The 18014-nt window shown below is 42.9% G+C and overlaps 1 long non-coding RNA gene across 1 annotated transcript in view; it reads right to left on the bottom strand.

The window, feature by feature from the left end:
• Positions 1–14407, bottom strand: part of LOC121814150 — a 30256-nt gene extending 15849 nt beyond the window's left edge. Inside the window, exon 1 of the long non-coding RNA XR_006054130.1 lies at positions 14345–14407. This is a non-coding gene — a long non-coding RNA (uncharacterized LOC121814150). The remainder of the gene's footprint in view (positions 1–14344) is intronic.
• Between the last annotated feature and the right edge of the window lie 3607 nt (positions 14408–18014).

Below are 18014 nucleotides of genomic sequence, written 5' to 3' on the forward strand. Positions count from 1 at the left end.
CCCCCCCCGTCTATAGGACACCAGGGCTCACTGAATAATTTCATCAGTGTGAAAATCATGTGAATCTTATGCAGTCAACAGATCTCAAACCTGCTAAACAATAATTTCAGCTCCTTAACCCAATCAATCGTTTTGCAATATTTTCAATTAGTTTGCCAAAGGATGTGGAAACCTGTGTGTGTGTGTGTGTGTGTGTGTGTGTGTGTGTGTGTGTGTGTGTTGAATAGCTATTGAAATGCTAATCCTCCCATTAAGCCCATCACGTTACTACGTTCCGACACACACGAGACTTTTATCTGAGAAAAACGGAGAAAAGATTCACGAAAATCGATATCTGTGTGAGGTCGGTAAGGTTGCTTTGGTCGACGTCTCTCTTCAGTCTTCCCACCTTCCTCGTAATGAGTCGCACTAAAGCGATTCATACAATAGATGACATTTCAGCAAACTCACTGAATATGTTTCTATGATTTCATGTCTGGCAAACACTGGTATGACAGCACATTAGCGTCCCTGAGCAGTGATGCTGACCGACACCACTGCACGCACAAAACGTGTAAATCTTGCACATCTTTTAGTGTCGCTTGTTTTTTAATAAACAGTGGCTAAAATAATAAAACTACTTGGATGGCTAAAAAAAAAAAAATCACAGTTCCCACTTTTTCAAAGCTTTGTTGTCTTGGTTGCCATGGTGATTTTCTCCCTCATCAGTTGTTTGAGAAACATGATCCAGGCATGAAACATGCTTCTAACTGAAGTACAAACACTTCATGCTGCGAGTGTGCAGGAACTATTGCACATGCTGGAAAACGTTCTCATGTTTAATGGTACAAAAGAGAGCTTTGCTGTGAATATTCGCTTCCTTATTTCTGCTCAGTAATATTCTTTCTCTCTGTTAAAGTCAAAAAGCACATACAGTTAAATACATTTTAAGCCTTGATGGAGGAAGATGTCAAATGAAATGTCCATTTTAATAAAACAGGAAAATTGAACAGGCGCATTTGCACCAGCACTTTCAGATTAACAGAGAAATGACTTTGTTGAGCACATTTATTACGTCTGTTAGCTGTTTTGCTAATAAAATCATTTTATATTATCAACACAGCGACAGACAGACATATGAAGTTCACGTATCTTATACAAATACCTGCGTATAAACATTTATATGCAGACAGTCCCGCGCTCATCATGTGTACAAAACAGGAGAACTGGAAAGCCAACGCAATCATTTCTTTTACGTTATTGTTTTCCAGTGTCAAGCTTAATCCCAGTTTTCACCTTGATTTCAAGTCCCATCGATCCATCTATTCATTCTCTTATTTGTTCATAGTTGATGGGGGCAGAATATTCTCTGAATATTCTTTTCCAGAAACCAGTTTCTTCCATTGCTGACATCTGGATCCAAGAGCCAATGTTTTAGACAAATTTTAATAACTGAAGACTGGAAATATTTCTGCATAACTGTAAGTCAGGAAGTAGGACAAATATAACAAAAGCTGCTGTACACCAGGATTTGTTCAAGGGGATTTGTTTTCCTTTTGACAAAAAGAAAAGAAAAAGAAAAACCAGCCTCTCCTTTACTTTTTCCTTCCTGTCACTCTTTGAAATGCTGCTTTCTTGCTCCAAAACTCTCCTTTCTTCCTCCCTCTCATCCTCCCTGTCAGGTTTGGAAGTATGTTCCTGTGTAACACTATAATCCAGTAATGTGATCACAGGCGGTTTCATTTTTAATTACAACACGGGCTCTGGTTAGAGTCATGACATCATTTTCTTCAAAGTGAGGAGTGAAGCTGGGTCTCCCCAAAATAGCAAAACAATAACCTTCAGAAAGGATTAGATGACACCGAGAGGCAATCTGGCGCTGATCAAGCGAACGCCATCAAAAGTTCGGAGCCACAGACACAAAGTCTGAGACTGTGCAGCATGTTTTTAGACCCCGACAGCAGACCTGGCCTTGTTGAAGGTTGTGCGACAGGAAGCAGTCGATCACAGACCTTTCTTTGATCTTTCCTCTCCTCTCTTCTTCTCCCCTCCAAATAAACAATGACGGTAGGGTAATGAGGCCTCCGGGTGTTTTTAGGGACACGAGATGAGAAGGAGACCTGGCCACACAGAACGTATAAAACGAGGAGACACGAGGAGAAGCAAGAGCCCAGCCGCCTCATTAGGGAGCTATGAACGATGGTAGCAACTATTCATTTCCTCTACAAACGACTGTGCCGCCACACGCACAGTCGCAGAGTCGTACACGTGAGCACATAAATACAGACACACTTATAGCATGTGCTGCAGGAGCCATACAAACATGTCAAACCACAGAGGGCGCATTTAAACACAGTGTGACGCCGTTCGAGATCATAATTCTCTTTTTAATGGTTGGCAAAGAAGGAGACGGGCCGAGAGAAGAGTAATTCGAGAAAGTAAAAGCTGCCTCGGGGCGCACAATGCCATGATAAATTCTTTATAACTTAAATTAGAGGCAAAAAAAAATCACCATTCTAATATAGCCTTTATAAATAAAAGACACCGCTTCAGTGTGACGCGTAGGAGGTGTGGCAAAAATGATTTCTGTGACGCTGCGTAAGAAACTTTAAACTGTAGCTTTAAATTTTTAGGAAAACGTTACAAAAAAAGCACAAAGCGTAAATGTCCAAAGGGCGCACGAACCGTGGGGAGGATAAGCGTGCACGTCATGTTCCCACCACTTTAAGCTTGAAGTCTCCAAAAGTGTTACAGGTGGTGGTTTAAGGACACCTCGTACCAAATATTACATCAACTTTTTATCGCTGGAAGTTAATTATAGTTTTTTTTTTATCTCAGCTTTTGGATCGTTAGTCTGACAAAGCAATTAGTTTTATGGTAATGGTATGTTGGGCTGCAGTCAGTTCCCATCAATGTAATACGACCTTCACTGTTTGGTAAACATCACCGTCTCTCAAACTCCACGCCCTCTCGTTGTAACTCAGTCTTTCTGTCGCCGAGGCCGAAACAAGACAGTCGTGGTGATACCAGGAGGTCCTGTCAGTCGTTAACATGCTGCCATAGAAGACGTTACTCCATACGAGTAAAGTTACTTCACATTTAAAGAGGACCTGTTATGCCCATTTTCATCTCCATATCTGTATTATTAGATGCTACTGTTAAATAATTAATGGTTCCAAAAGACATTAAAAACATTGTTTATTTAACTGTGTGGATCTCGCTGCAACCACGTAAACCTAAACAGCCTTTGTCACGTTGCAATAGGCTGGATGTTGCTGGAGTTTTCCCATGATGCACTGTGTGCTTCTTCTTCACTCTCTCTGTGCTTATACACCACTCTGCATTTAATCATTAGTCATTATTAATCTCTGGCTCTTCCACAGTGTGTCGACCAGTCACAGGATATGTAACAGCAGATGGCCCCGCCCCTCCCTGACCCAGTTCTGCTGAAGGTTACTTCCTGTTAAAAGGGAGTTTTCTCTTCCCGATGTCGCCAAGTGCTTGCTCATAGGGGGTCGTCTGACTTTTGGGTTTCTTTCTGTTAATGTTGGGTCTTTAACCTGCAGTCAGCTCAAATATAAAGCTGACTGTTGTTGTGATTTGGTGCTATAGAAATAAATAGTGGCAGCTGGCAGTGCTAGCTCTCAGCCTCCTGGCTGCAGAGTCTTTAAGGGCACAAATCCTCTGGACCGTTCTAGAACACATACTTCCAGAGCTCGGCAGATCTTAATCGGCCTCAGTCACTTTCTTCACTGTTTCAACTCAGAAGGAAATGGCTAAGTGAGAAGCAGGAATAAGAAATGCTGAAATCATACTACATATAAACCATACTGCCACTTTCTGTAACTGTAACTTACTATAGTAAGAACCACAGTTTCCTTTATGACCACCGGGGGTTTTGACTAACGTGTGCTTTTATATGTTAAATGCCACATAAATAATAATGAAAGCTGAGTTACTACAGTGACTGATGTGACGAGCTGTTAGAAGTTCTTTGACCTGTTTGTGAGTGAAACTCCTTTTTCTTAATGAAGTAGTAAGCCAGCAGGTGGGCGGGACTTCAGTGCTCGCAGTATCTGAGTTGACCATGTTAGTGACAGCCACGCTCGTCAGCATCGTCTGCTCTGCAAGCTGGAAAAAACATCAAAAGCAACCATGCTTACAATGTTAGCAGCTTTGGTACGTAGTTGTAAAAGAAAAGAGGAATTTTTCTTTGAACACTGAAATCTAAAAAATGTTCACAATGACAATAAAATCCTGATGATAACAGGAGTACACGTTTCTTCTTGGCTGGTTTTCTGTCGCTGACCTGCTCTCGGCTTTGGAAAGCTGAAACTGCGAATGTGGCGCACGCCGATTTTTACGTGGAAACTATGTTTAAAAATATAAGAGCATAAAAACCCTTCAGCCATCTCTGAAACTTCCATCGATACAATCAAAAAGAGGCTGTGACCTCCAGCGTGGCCATCAGTGTGATGACAACGACTGCACTGATTTTTAGCCACAACATAAACAAAAGGCCACATTTTGCACTCTTGGCCGTGTGACTGTGATCATCACAGGCAAGCCAGATAAAATGATGGTTTTTATTCTGCAACGAGATCAGTGTGATGAACTGGACTGAGGGGATGGAAGCAGATGCACAAGGCCAGCTTTCTTTTCTCTGATGTTTCTTTTTGTTTAGCTCCTCGCAAGCTTGGAAAAGACTTCCGCCCACGTAAAGACACACCCTACACACCACTGGGTGTTTGGACAGAGAGCATTAGCCTTGGCAAACAGGAGCGTGCATTCATCGAGCCGCGCTCCTTTTTCATTTCCCAATCAGGTTTTCAGCCTCGGCGCAGGTCAGCGGGACGCTACCTTTTCACCTCAGCTCCTGCATGTTTAATCCCCTGCTTTCATCGCTCCCTGCACACCTCCATCTTTGTCCTGCTCACATTGTTCATATTTCCCCCCACGTCTTCCCAAACCTCATTCATCCTGCCTCTCATTGATCCCTCCCGCTCAATCCAGCCCTCAGCCCCACTCTCCCTGCATCAATCCAGCTGCCCCTCACTCTTCTTCTCCTTCTCTCTCCTAAGGACAAACACTCCACAGGTTGGACTCTCTCCCTCCTCCATCAGCCTCCCTGCTCTCCCGGCAGACAGCGTGTTTGCTCACGGATTAGGTCGGGCTTTGTGCCATTGAGGAAGGAAGGAACTAATCAGACTCTTATTTGTCGTTGCATTCTGTGTCTTATGGAGAGAAGCTGACCCGCCGGAGGCTGACGCACACGTGCACGGATGCACGCATGGTGAGCAGAGTGAAAACCGAGAGTCGGACAAAGAAAGAAGCACACACACACACCAGCCAGACGCAACCCGACACCCCGCCAGACTCGAGCGTGGGTGTGCGTTCGCTCCTCGACTGCTCTGTTGCTCGCCGTTTGTGTACGCACACGCGTGTTCCCACACCGCCCCGCTGCTGCCTTTGTTCCCAGGGCAGGCCTGTTTTCTGATTGGCTCACTAATGTGTGGGATACGGATCTGTGTTATTCCTCATCAGCAGCGGCTCTGATTTGACAAATTCTGTTTTCCCTGCTGTCTTCAGGCGCGCGAGGTCACGGCGGCGACGTGAGACAGCTGCGCAGACGAGCCGCTCGTATTGCGCCCCCTGTCTGACCGTGTGTGTGTTTGCCCAGCAGTCACAGTGCTTCCTGCAAAGTGTGCTTGCATACAATCTCATATTGTAGCACACACCTCCAGCCCCTCCACCAACAAGTCGGCTGATTAGCCAGCACTCACGCTCGTCCGCTCCATATTTCATGAATCTACCAGATGGGCTTGGCCCGGGTGAAGTTCTCTCCAGCTCTTCGTTTCAGGTAGCACGACTCAATTTCCAGGTAACGCAGGTACAGAGTTTCACACCAGACTCCAGCAGGTAGCCGGCCCCCTCTGTTGACACTGCGTCCACACCCGGGGAGTCGATTTCAAGGTTTGATGTGTATTAAAGACAGGGACAGTTAATGTTTCAGCAGAGTTATTCCTAAACTACTACAGTACAAAGCTGCTTTCATGCATCCCATAAAGAGACAATGCACTTCCACGAGGTCTGTGGGGCTGCTATTGACTTTTAGACACCAGATCAATAGAATCGGATGTAAGCTGAATTTTAAGGTTAATAAAAAGTGTAAGCTTAGCTTCTCAAATCCACTCTGTGCATTCATTAGTCATCTTTCTTGCTGTTTGCAGCTGGTATTTGTACCCCAGAGCTGTATATCCAGACACGCAGACGATGGATTTTGAGCTTTCAATAAGGCCACCATATCCGACGCGGGGGAGCCGGGACGTCTGGTGCACGCGCCGGCAGTGTTGTGTGCAAAGTTAAAAGCCTAACTGGAGCTGGAAATTTTATAAATGATGGTCTAATGCCATCAAGTGTCCCAGTAATCCATGATAGTGAGCCACGATTCTCAAAGAACCAGAACCCCGAAACTAATTTCCCTAAAAAGTTTGCAGCTGTTTTTAATGCTATTTTCTCTCTGCTTGTCTACATGTGCTGTGGCCCATGAACGTGTCCCATTTATTAGTCTGTACCTGTTTTAGCGTCCTTGCCACAGCTCCCAGTATGTCTTAGACTCGAGATCTTAAAGATCTTGCTGCTGACTTTTAAGGTATCTCATGGCTACGGCTACACACGAATCTGGTCTTTTACTGTAACTGTTCTACAAACACAGCTAAAAGCTAAAAACGTCGCTGCCAGAGCCCCAGATCTAAGGAATAAACTGCCTCGAGAAATCTAAGCAGCAGAGGAAGTGACCTTTTTGTTGTCTAAATAGTTTCCTGATGTGTTAAAAACATTTTTATCTTGATTTTGTGATGTGCCTTCGGGGGGAGGGTTCATGGTAGTGACAGAAAGAAAGAGAGCTCCCTCTGTGGGATGACTGGGCTCTGCTGCTGAGGTGATTCAGACACCTGATCAGGCTGTTTCCCGGGCCCTGTACCTCGGCACTCTTGCTGGAAGGATTAGCTATCCCACCTGGCCTGGGGGCCCCGAGGATTTGGGATTATGTTTAGGAAAAGGTCATGATTTGCATTCAAACAAACCTTTAACTCTGTTAACCATGTGTCTGAAAATCCTCCTGCCAGAAACTGAATCTGTAATTAGTTGAGCTAATCTCATCTTTACTGACATGTGATTAGAAACCTGTGTGAGCTGAAGCTAACGCCACAGACCTTCAGTCGTGCGGTTAGTTCGTCAGCAGTTCCTGACATGACGGTGGACTGATATATTAACCTGCTTTGGCTTTATGCTCAGCTCTTTCTTTACCACGACGTGTCCAGATCACTGCCGTCGGTTTCCATTTCTACTCCTCCCCCAGTCATGATGTCAGGATACTTGGAAGTTCTCCACTTGTCATTCCCAACCCAGTGTGGGTAGTCTACCTCTTTCTCTCTGTGAACCGTGGACTTGGACTCTGAGGTGCTAATTCCCATCAGTGCTGCCTGTAAACCACCCCACTGTGACCTGGAGGTCATTACTCACAGAAGCCCACAGAACCACATCGTCCGCAGAGACACGACCCAGAGACACCACACCTGACTTCACCTCACCTACAAATCAGGTCCAGAACAGTTATGAACAGAATCACCGACAGTTTCGAGAACGTTAAACGGTGTACTCACACTGTCTCTAAAGTGCTGCAAATTTACACGAGTAACAGTGATACTGATTTTGACTTTGTTAATACAGGCACAGTATGAGGATAATAATTCACAGAATATTATGAAAAGAAGTTGGAGAAATGAGTGTTTGGTCAAACACAAGGTCCCATTTCATGCTTCCTACCCCGTGCTTAGACTGTGGGGAGTGTGCTGCTCTCAGTTGCTGGCTCTCGCACACGCGCACCATTTCTCATGTTGAATTTGTTGTCACGGATGGCGTAATGCCGAGTTGGCCCGTGGTGCTCCTAATGAGAGCACAACTCCCTGGGCTGCTGCCACCCAAATGGACCCAGAGAGGCAGCAGCGGCGGCTCACATGCACAGATACCAACACACAAAGGAAAGCACTGTATGTGCGTTCGTTGAGTCGTGTGACCCGCACTGCTGAGAATTTCTCAGAAATAATTAATTAGTGTGAGATCTAATCACGAAGAGCAATGTGACCAGACTGCGTAAGTCGATCGTCGCCCCGGGGCGCCGGCTCGACCAACATGGACCCTGAGTCACCCTCCCTGGAAGAGGCGAGTCTACACAAAGACTTTATTAAATGGAATCCATGCTGTAGGAGAAAGTGTTTGCTGGACGTGTGCCGCGGTCTGCCCATGCATTATGCAAGAAACTCGAATTAACAGAATATATTTAGATTTAAAATGACAGAATGATTTTTGAAAAGACCAACTTGCTAAATTAATACATAACAGACACAAACATATGGGCATACGATGTGCGTTCATGCTGGGAAAGGTGGCCAACGGCGAGCCGTGCAGAGAGCACAAATGAAAGAGTGGCAGCGCTGGTTCTAATATAGAGTAGACACAGTGTGTCATTGTGGCCCGGTGGCTGCAGGGACCAGATGGAGGACTGCAGCAACGGGATTGAACCCCACACAAAGGGTGCACGATATAAATTCACCTTTAATAATCACAGGGATAAACAGCGAGCAAGAGGAGGAGCTACTGCACGCAGCTGCCGTCTCACCGCTCCTTTTCCCGTCATCGTTAGCGAGCACTTGATGGAAAACTTGGCCGTTTCCTTGGCCAGGCTGAACTTGCCAGCCTTTTGGAGGTTGAAATATAGGTTTCAAAGCCAACTAAATCAAACACAAGTCCTCTTTGCCAAATATCTCACACACATATTTGTCATTAGCTGAGAGCGCTGCGCCTGCGAGGACACACGGGTACCAAAAAATGCTGTAGGAACTGACACTCTGAGCCAGTGAAGGCATGTTGTAATCCCGAGTTCCTTTTTGCTGACAGCTTTTTCTCCTTGATTTATGACCTGGAGGTGAAACAGAGTTCCCCAGTCCACCTCGCAGTGAACAAACTAATGAACCAGATGCATTATTTATTATTGAAAAAGCACGGCCCAGAACAAAAGCAAAGGTTTGGGTCAAAAACGCTGAAACATTCCACATTCAGAGCAACGGATGCTTTTCCTCCCTGCCCTCTTTACTCTGCACATCAACCTGAAGCCTGTGCCAGCTTTAATATTGGCTGAATAAAAGATGGTTGCAGTGTACTCTGTAATGTGAGTAGATGGGATGGCAGTTCCTACGTTCTAATTCAGGAATCAAAGTGATTGCTGCTTATCTTGATCAGCGGTGGGCTGGCATACTAGCTGTGAGAGCCTGTAGAAAAGATTAGATCTTAATTGTCAGACATTAGAGTGTGATGGCAGCCAGAGAGACAGGGAGAGATATGACTGTGCCTTGTAATAATCCTTCAGTGTTGACACTGAGATCCAAGTTAAAACAAGCACAAAGGCTTGTGTTATTCCCTCTCTAGTTGCATTAATGAGAAAGGACTTATTCTTGTATCACCTTACTTCTGCTGAGATGTTCGCCAAGATTTGGCACAAATATTTCAAGCTGCAAAAAGTATTTCAGCAGGCGTGCTTCCTGATTGTTGCTGGAGAGGATATATCAAAGTACGCAGGCGTAAAGGGTCAAGGCATTCTCTGTTAAATACCAAATGCTGCTTTTGCACAGTCACCTGAAAAAGAAAAAACATCCCAGAATGCCGGCCTTCGCCAGAGAGTGAAGCCGACTTCACGTCCACGGCGGTGCTTGGACAAGCAGCATAACTTGGACAAGTTGCAACAATATGAGTCAAATTTCAGTTCACTGATGGCTCAGTCACACAAGCACGACGACCTCTTTAGAAAATAAATCGATGACTGTCAGGTGATTGCATTGATGTCTTTACAATCAGTGACAAATTGCAAGTAGCTGCAGTGACCTGGAGGTTGAGGATGCTTTACACTCAACCGCCGGCTGAAAGCTTTTGATTGCAAAGAGATTGCACAGGGAGGCAACCTGTCCCCAAACAGTCAGAGTCAGCAGTCGCTCTCAGAGAGGAGGTTTTCACAGAGCTGTGGCATATAAACACAGACAGACTTGTGGAGGTGGGAGCGGTGACTAGAGCCACGGGGTAATTAGCATTAGCTGAGCATAGAGCATATTTATGCTAATCTCCCAGCACGGCACAGGTATAACTGATTTTAATGATGGTTACATATTTCTGTGAATTATAAGCGCCTCAAGGCTCCTGCTTGGATGCACTTTTGCAGACTGATACCTGTGCTGCACCCATAAACATCAGTTCCACGCAGACAGGCCCACGTTTATGGTAATGGGAGCCAAACCTGCTGCCTTTGGCAAAGGTCTGTGCACCAGAGTTATTGCAGCACACTAAAACTAATCAAAATGCAATCAAATGATAATAAATACACTAAGAAAATTTAAATTTAAATATCTGTGCTTTTTAAAACTAACTGAGTTTTAGTCTCCAGCTGGAGGAGACACTGGTGCACATGTTTATAGAAATACAGATTACGACTTCACTTCGTGTTGTTGTCGGTTGTGAAGTATCTGAAAAATCCCACCCGTCTCATGTTAACTGGGACAAACACCCGAAACTAATAAGAACTCGACTGAAACCAAACATTTCTTATCAATAACAACTAAAGTGAAAGAAAAGCAAAAGCTCACACTTGAAACCATCTAAAGCTGCAGTGGATTGAAGCTAACAAAGTAAAACAAATGGAAATAAAAACGATGCACCGGTTCCTCCAAAACCTTGGATGTTTTACACATATTTGAAATAGAGCAGATTCCAACTTCGTGTTGTATAAAACCTTTCTGATGCTTTAAGTAGTAAGTGCCCTCAGTAAACTCTACACTGAGCAAGACAGTTTGTAGCAGAGAAACAGTTTTATTCAGGAGAAGTATTATTCTGGTTTTTTGTGCTGTAGAATAAATTCTCACCTTAAGTTAAAAAAAAACAAGCTTGTCACACTCAAATACAAAAAAACCCCTAAAGACAATAAAAAAGATGTCGGGTTGCTCGAAAAGGCGACTCTGACAGTGCCAGAAAAATACTGGACACAAATAAAAGCTGATATTAAACACAATACTTCATTTTCACAAAGAGCCGCACTGTAGTAAACACAGGAAATAACCCAGTGGTTGCTGCAGTCGACGGGGCAAGCCCTGTGCTGTTACTGTTTATCTTTTAATGTGATAAGTCAGTCCTCGAGCCAACGAGCTGTTGTTTCTACCATGGATGTCATCAGTCACAGGAGCATTTCGCACTCCCTTCACATTAATAACAATCCTTATTTATTTTAATCCTCATTGGTTTGGCAGCGGCAGTGAAAACACGTACATGCATTTAAACATGCGTGGGTGAGTGAGAAATAATGGAGGCTGATAGCATATGGAAGTTTCAATTTGTCTGGATAATGTAAAGGAATAAATGCAGAAAAAAGGTCTGGACCACATTTACATCATATCCAAAATGTTTGCCAGTGCAGTAAAACTGTAAGTAAACATGTAAATAATAACCTAAGCAGCTATGCTTGGAAACGTGGATGAAATCGATAACTTGCGGCCAGAGTGGCGTCCACACAGCAGAGACCACAGAAAGTCAGCGACAGCCGGCAAAGTGAAGTGGGCGTGTCGAGGGGCGGGACCAGTGATCATCTCACTGGCACAGTGATCGAGGGGCGGGGCCAGTGATTCACATGTGACAGGATAATAAACACAGAGGTTATCTACAGGAGGCAACCGGAGCCTGGAGCGTCTGTGTTGGGCAAGTTACTTTGAAAACGTAATTACTTATAGTTACTAGTTACTTCTTCAAAAAAGTAACTGAGTTAGTAGCTGAATTACAAGATTCTAAAAGTAATTAATTACTAGAAAAGTAACTATTGCATTACTTTAAAAAAAGTTTAACCCTCAGGGGTCCAGGGTATAATCGGCCATTTTTAACTACTTTTGATTCTCCCTCCACATTTCACATTTCTGTTTATTTGCCTTGTTTGGTGTCATTCTCTTCAGCACAGCCTCACATGTCTGAATCTACAGTTACGTTTTCATTTTGACAGACTGTATTAACACAATTGATCTTAAATCAGACAAAAAACATGACAAATCGGAGTAGAAAAAGTGATATTTTTACTGTAACAACCACAAATGTGTTTATTGAATCATATTTCATAACTTTAAATGCAAATATAAATTGTCAATTTTAAAATCATATGCACAAGTTTTGCAAACAACAAAGTTACTTGCAGCCATTTACCTTTTATCCTTTTTTTTTTTACAACCACTTCAAATTATTTACAGAACAATCAGCTGTTCTTCAATAAGATGCCACAAATTATTTGTGCCACTGCAAATATTTCTGTCCACTATAAAGGAAACATCACAGCCTGATACCTGCAGATCTGACAGTAGCAGGTGTGTCACTGCTGTTTCTACCCGGAGACAGCAGTCGCCTCATTGTTCTGACACACAACACAAAACTATCCACAACACTACACACTAACTACACAAGACAACACATTAACTACACCAAACACGCTAAACGTCACAAATCTCTCTCGCCATCACTGCTGAAACTTCCCCCTCTTCCTAAACAACCAAATGTCATGTTTCCATATCATAGTTTGATTGGTCGACATGGTGCATTTTTCCACCAACACGAACGAGCTGTTTTTTGTTTGCTCATAAGCAGAGAGTGCTTGTTAGCGCTGTCCTCAGACAGTAAACGTGACGAAACTATTGAGGAAAAAACGCTGCGTATATATTGTTTATCAGGACTCTGGTTTTACTGGCCTATCAACACAGTTTATAAACTGGTACATGTCACCTTGTTGCTGTCTTAAAGTAGTCATGTGATTGGCTTACCACGACTCCTTTATTCTTCCTCAGTCAAACAGCAGCACTCATGCCATTGTTTCCCCCCTGAGCTCCAGGTGCTTTGCAGTGATCGCCGTCCACGGGAGCGCAGCTGCTTAAAGCTGTAGCGCCCAGATTACTTACGTGCGGTGAGCTGAACACAGCTTCAACCGTCTGTTTGTTGAAAAACAGTAACGCACCGCATTTTGTTGTCAGTAACGGTAACGGCGTTGTAACGATAGAAACAGTAATTAGTTAGATTACTCGTTACTGAAAACAGAAACGCCGTTAGTAACGCCGTACAGGATTCACCTGAATGAGCGACGTTGTTAGTCGAAGGTCAGTAATTCTTCATTTTACTGCATCTGACGAAGAAGAGCAATTCTTATTTTCCTTTAGTTCATTCAGACAAAAACTAAAAAGGAAAAGAAAAAACTGACTGAATCTCACAATATTGTTTAAACCTCACTGAGGTTTGCATAAAACCCTGGTAGTCTCACTTTTAGGTGATGCACCTTAAAGCAGCATGGTGGTAACATCCACATGTGTCAGGCTCACGGCATTGCCATCGCAACATCTTGATTATTTCCCTTTTTCAGCCTTTTTCAGCCTGCATGACCCAATTTTGGTAAAGCTTCAGCTGTCAGACAGATCGCCTCGCTGCCTCCAGGATGCTACACAGAGGGCTTCATGATCGTGGCTGCACACCAAGCCCAAATCATCACCCCTCCACCACCGTGCTTGATACGAGCTGTTTTAGTTTTTACCATATACGACCAAACAACTTCATTTTGTTCTCATCTAAGAAGTCTTGGCAGCCCAGCTCTTGACAACTTTTCCACAAAAGGAATACTTCTTCGGTCCGTTGTAAGTATACGGTCATGAACGGCTGCCTGTAGAGTCGGACGTGTAACTCTGTTTGCATTATGTCTGAGCATCACATCATCTGGCAGGAATCTGCTGGGATGACTGTGAAATGAAATGTTCCAGACCAGCAAGCTACCGACATCTGCTTTGATCCAGGTGATCACACTTACTGACAATCAGTAAGTAATCTGGTAACCTGGCTGTTACCCTCTCTAGTCCTATGGAAGCAGTAAGTACACATAAAAACAACACGACTGTAGTAACTAAGCAGGTTACATATATAATGTATTGTTTTAACTGCTGAGCTCCTGTAATGAGCGAATAAGCTTCCACAACACAGAGATTAAGTGAAAAAAGACATTCTTCTGACTTTGTTCTGCATACAGATTACAGCAACACTGACCTGTGGCTAACACATTTGTAAATCACAGTGTGAATAATGCTCGTATGATTTACGGTTTCAAGAAACACTAATATAGTAAATCAAGCAGAAACCAGTCAGAATACACTCTGATCCTCTCAACCAGCAGACCCAAACAAACAGCCTACAAGCAGCCTCCCTGTAAAAAACAACACTTGAAACACAAGTCATAAATATTTCTCTTCGTATTTACCCTGGAAGACGGCCAGGCCGCTGTTATTCATCACACAGGGAAACAGGAAACATCTCCAGCGCTCTCAAACTTTATCTGAGCATCAGCACAACTCTGCTCAATGATGTCAGTGGAAATCCACACTCGGCTCTGTGCTGTCCACAGGGCCACATCCTGCCAATCACAGGCCTTCCACCGAGACGATTACGAGACAACAGCGGCACGCGTGTATATCATTTTATTTCCCGATGAAACTTGATCCAACATTGAGAGCGACAATAATGTGGAGATTTCTTTGACAACTAGCCTGGCTAATCTGCATCGACAGCTGTGCGTTGACACCAGGAATTAGTCGTTGCTCATGCAAATAGAGCGCGTATGCTAATACTGGAGCTAATTGGCGAAGAGAGGGAGGGGAGAGTTGTCAGTCGAACGTTAGCTGGATGGAGACGTGCACGCGCTCTGCTCTCAGCAGCCTGAAAGGCCTCCAGCCGTCCTCATTACGTGGCACCGACATGACACCGTTCGCCATTCATTTTATTTCTACAGATGGCAAATTTGTTGAGTCTTTGCATCACAGCGACGTTCAGCAGATTTCAGTCTCTCTCGCTCGTCGTGTTACATGCGGTGAATTCGTTGACATTTTTTATGCTAATTCAGCTGCTGAGTACCAATATATCTATAAACCAATGAGACAACGGCTCACACTAGCAGCACTGAAACACTACAGCTGAACCATTAGACATGGCTTTATAGTTTTTAATAAAAATCATGTAAGATTGATGCATATTATTGGCTGGTTCTGTAGAAATTGCAATGACGACTGTCAATTTCAATTCTGCCTTTTATTTTGCAACAAAGAAGCGTTGATACGTTAACATTGCTGTACTTAGCTCGCTGTGCAGCAGCGCATTATAAAAAAAATTCAGTTTGTCGTTGGATAAAGTTGTTTATCTAATACTAATAAATAGTTTAGGAGAGTTACTGTCATGTATTAAGTAATGCAGAGTGCTCTCACTGTTAGACTGACTGACCTACACCTGCAGAAACATCCTCATCACTCGGCTAAGACTAGCTAAGAACGGGTTAGCACAAACACAGGTGCAAAGCTTCGATGTAAGTCGAGGAGAAGCATGATTATTATCATCAAAATGATCACAAAGGTACTGCCAACATATAAAAAGTACCGTGTAAAGATTTAAAATATCATGTCCCATTTGACCTCTCACCTTCAACATCAACAGATTAAACTGAAGGTCAAAGTGTTATATTAATGTTATACAGAGGTTTAAGATGACAGTAGGTTTATGTGCATTACAGAAACAGGTCATAACAATTTCAACATGTTCCTGAATAAATATGATAAATGTGGTTAAAACTTATAATATTTAAATATTTGAATAAATATAAATAATATAAATAATTATACTCACAGTCGTGTTAGACGGCTGTTTCAACAGGGCAAATAACAAAAGCCTGAAATTTGTGTTGTTTTTATTTTTAGACCAAAGAAAACTGAATAGTATTAGTATAGTATTCCTTAAAAGTAAACACTACCTGGTGATGGAGCTCCTTGGTGGCAGATTTGCACTCTCAGAGTGCTTCTTGTTATTATGTGTAATTAGATATAATTTTTGAAATATGCGATTAATTCACTCGTTCAGGAAGAAACCACATGAAACACGTTCATCACACCTTCAGTGTTCACACAATGCACAAAGGCTAACAAGGTCCATGTTTGTGTGTCGCACTGAATGTAAACATAATGTTTGAATTGCACATGGTTAATGATATTTTCAATTCAGTCTAACATTTGTACTTCAGCATGGCAACAGGAACAATGCTTTGAAATAGGATCACAATAATCACTGTTCAGCTGCACATTCAGAATGACACGGGCAGATTTGACAAGGTCTTAAATAATCAGGCCCCATCTTATCTTAATGACCTTGTAGCACCATATCACCCTATTAGAGCACTTCGCTCTCGCTCTGCAGGCCTACTTGTTGTTCCTAGAGTATTTAAAAGTAGAATGGGAGGCAGAGCCTTCAGTTTTCAGGCCCCTCTTCTGTGGAACCAGCTTCCAGTTTGGATTCAGGAGACAGACACTATCTCTACTTTTAAGATTAGGCTTCAAACTTTCCTTTTTGCTAAAGCATATAGTTAGGGCTGGACCAGGTGACCCTGAATCCTCCCTTAGTTATGCTGCAATAGACTTAAGCTCCCATCATGCACTGGGTGTTTCTTCTTCGCTCACTATGTTTAACAGACCTCTCTGCATTGAATCATATCTGTTATTAACCTCTGTCTCTCTTCCACAGCATGTCTTTATCCTGTCTTCCTTCTCTCACCCCAACCAATCACAGCAGATGGCCCCGCCCCTCCCTGAGCCTGGTTCTGCTGGAGGTTTCTTCCTGTTAAAAGGGAGTTTTTCCTTCCCACTGTCGCCAAAGTGCTTGCATGTAATTCAGTTAAATTTTATTCATACAGCACCAAATCACAGCAACAGTCACCTCAAGGAGCTTTATATTGTAAGGTCGACTCTACAATAATACATACAGAGAAAAACCAACAATCACATGACTCCCTGTGAGCAGCACTTTGGCGACAGTGGGAAGTGCTGTGGAAGAGAGACAGAGATTAATAACAAGTATAATTCACTGCAGAGAGGTCTATTAACACGTAGTGAGTGTAGAGAAACACCCAGTGCATCATGGGTCATATGATTGTTGGATTTTTCTCTGTATTATTGTAGAGTCGACCCTATAAAGCACCCTGAGGCGACTGTTGTTGTGATTTGGTGCTGTATAAATAAAACTGATCTGAATTGAATTTGAATTGAAACACTTTTGTGTTTCAAACAATAATATGAAACAATGAGAAGAACTTAGAACATGTAAACAGGAAAATTTACGTGTGCACACATAAGGTTGGTTTGAAAGTTTTTTTTTATAACCCAGGTTATTAACTGACAGGAAGGTCACGCTGACTCTGAACTGTACATTTATCACAAAACACTGTTTCCACAAACTACAAATGAATATTGAACTTCACAAATAATTAAGTGTCACAAATTCTGTAAACTGATTCCAGACCGAGTACCGAGTGTGTTTGAGAGCTTAGAAATGATTTTTATTCATAAGACAAAGATTGTGTTTTTCTTTCTCCTTTTAAAGGTTACGCTGTGTAACTCTAAACTTCAGGTAACCATAACAACAGCAACTCTGGTGTATCTGTATTTCTGATCTGCATAAATAACCTCTCCTATTCATATATTTTACTATATGCTTGCCATGTAACAGACCGCCACACGGCTTTAGCTTTTTATTTTTGAAAAGATGTTTTTTGGCCCTCTCTCATTTTCTCTCTTACCTTGACCTGACAGAGCTTCTCTTTATACTTGGTGAGATGCTTCTGTTGTAGTCTTTGAACCACTTGGTTGTTGTGAGCCACTCTGTCTAGACTCTGAGGTAACACGCTGCATGTTGATGAAGTCTTATGTCCTTCCCTCTTGCTAATACAACAAAACATGTTATCCATTTCCAGTGCTTTTCTCCTTATTGAAGTAATACTGCAGACCACCAGCCTTTCAGCTGGTGAGCCGATCAAAGGACAAACCTTCTAAGCGCCGTCTTGCTTCCTGGGTTCACATTTCCAGTTAACTAATAACAAACTAGCTGGAATTTGAATG

This window comes from Haplochromis burtoni, unplaced genomic scaffold (assembly GCF_018398535.1).
Source record: "Haplochromis burtoni strain Fernald_Lab_line unplaced genomic scaffold, NCSU_Asbu1 Contig_22, whole genome shotgun sequence".
In the NCBI taxonomy this organism is placed as follows: domain Eukaryota; kingdom Metazoa; phylum Chordata; class Actinopteri; order Cichliformes; family Cichlidae; genus Haplochromis; species Haplochromis burtoni.